The sequence below is a fragment of the Chiloscyllium plagiosum genome, chromosome 27 (assembly GCF_004010195.1).
Source record: "Chiloscyllium plagiosum isolate BGI_BamShark_2017 chromosome 27, ASM401019v2, whole genome shotgun sequence".
In the NCBI taxonomy this organism is placed as follows: domain Eukaryota; kingdom Metazoa; phylum Chordata; class Chondrichthyes; order Orectolobiformes; family Hemiscylliidae; genus Chiloscyllium; species Chiloscyllium plagiosum.
In genome coordinates, this window is record NC_057736.1 from 14660684 (window position 1) to 14662211 (window position 1528).

Here is a 1528-nt window from a genome sequence, read left to right on the forward strand (position 1 = left end):
GATTTCACCAGTTTCCTCATTCCCCCTCCCCCCACCTTGTCTCAGTCTAATCCATCGAATTCAGCACCGCCTTCCTAACCTGCAATCTTCTTCCCGACCTCTCCGCCCCCCCCCCAGTCTGACCTATCACCCTCACCTTGTCCTCTTTCCACCTATCACATTTCCGACGCCCCTCCCCCAAGTCCCTCCTCCCTATCTTTTATCTTAGCCTGCTGGACCAACTTTCCTCATTCCTGAAGAAGGGCTAATGCCCGAAACGTCGATTCTCCTGTTCACTAGATGCTGCCTGACCTGCTGCGCTTTTCCAGCAACACATTTCCATCCATGAGCAATTAGGGATGAGTAAATGCTGTTGTTCACAGCTATGAAAAAGATCAAATGCTAATCCCCAAGAGTCTGTTTTCCCTCTTTTACAGTCTCCTTTTACAATGTCAAGTATAGGAAGATCCCACTGGAAAGTCACAGATCTGATATAGTCACTATGTCTGTTTATCAATGATATTCAACTCTGGCATGTTCAATGCCTGTAAATTTGTAATTGTTTCAACCTAACATAGTTTTCTCTATTATATATTTATACCATTTAGCCTTTCCGTACCTCATTAATTACAAAGCATACTATTCATATAAAATCTCCAGAGGAGCATCTTCTACTTAAACTATTCCACTGGATTACAAATGTTACTAGCAGAGTCTCACAGAAGCTCTCTAGAATGTCATGCTGTAGCTGATGAGATGAGAGATCAGTGTAAACTAAGGCAATTGAATTATCTTCTTAAAATTTTGATACTATTTTGTGTTTAACATGCGCTAAACTGAAACACAAATTTTGCCTTTTATTCCATTTGGTGCTCTGGTTCATCTCATTAAGAGTTCACACTCTTCCAGCATGATCAATGGGCATATGTACTTCTCTGGTTGATGCTGTCTATCATTTAATTAGGAATCTTTCTCTTGCAGACCTTAAGAACTGTACACCAGTTTCCTCTGCACTGATGGTATGCAAACTGACAGTGAGAAAACTGTTGCGATGATCAGCCCCAGGAAATCACTGCAGGAGCTCCTCAAGCAGTCTTCCAGACTCAATCATTTTAGCTGCTTCATTGATGATCTTGCCTCCATCAGACGTTCAGAAATGAGAAACTAAATTGCCCATAGTGTTCAGGGATGTGTAGGTGTATTAGTCAGGGGTAAGTGTAGAGGAATAGGGCTGGGGAATGGGTCTGGGTGGGTTACTCTTCAGAGGGTTGGTGTGGACTTGTTGGGCCAAAATGACCTGTTTCCACACTGTAGGGATTCTATGATTCTATGAAATTCAAGTGTCATGACTATTAAAACAGGTTAAAAATGGGTAATCTGTGTGTAGCACAATCCAGACTCCCTAAAGTCTTTCATCATCTATAGTGTGGAATTTGCATGTTCTCCCATGTTGGTGTGGGTTTCGTCGGGGTGCTCCAGTTTTGTCCCACAATCCAAAGATGTGCAGATTAGATGGATTGGCCATGCTAAATTACCCATAGCGTCCAGG

The 1528-nt window shown here is 42.5% G+C and overlaps 1 long non-coding RNA gene across 1 annotated transcript in view; it reads left to right on the top strand.

The window, feature by feature from the left end:
* LOC122563419 overlaps positions 1–1148 on the top strand; it is an 8685-nt gene extending 7537 nt beyond the window's left edge. The window contains exon 5 of the long non-coding RNA XR_006315590.1: positions 961–1148. This is a non-coding gene — a long non-coding RNA (uncharacterized LOC122563419). The remainder of the gene's footprint in view (positions 1–960) is intronic.
* The last annotated feature ends 380 nt before the right edge of the window (positions 1149–1528 follow it).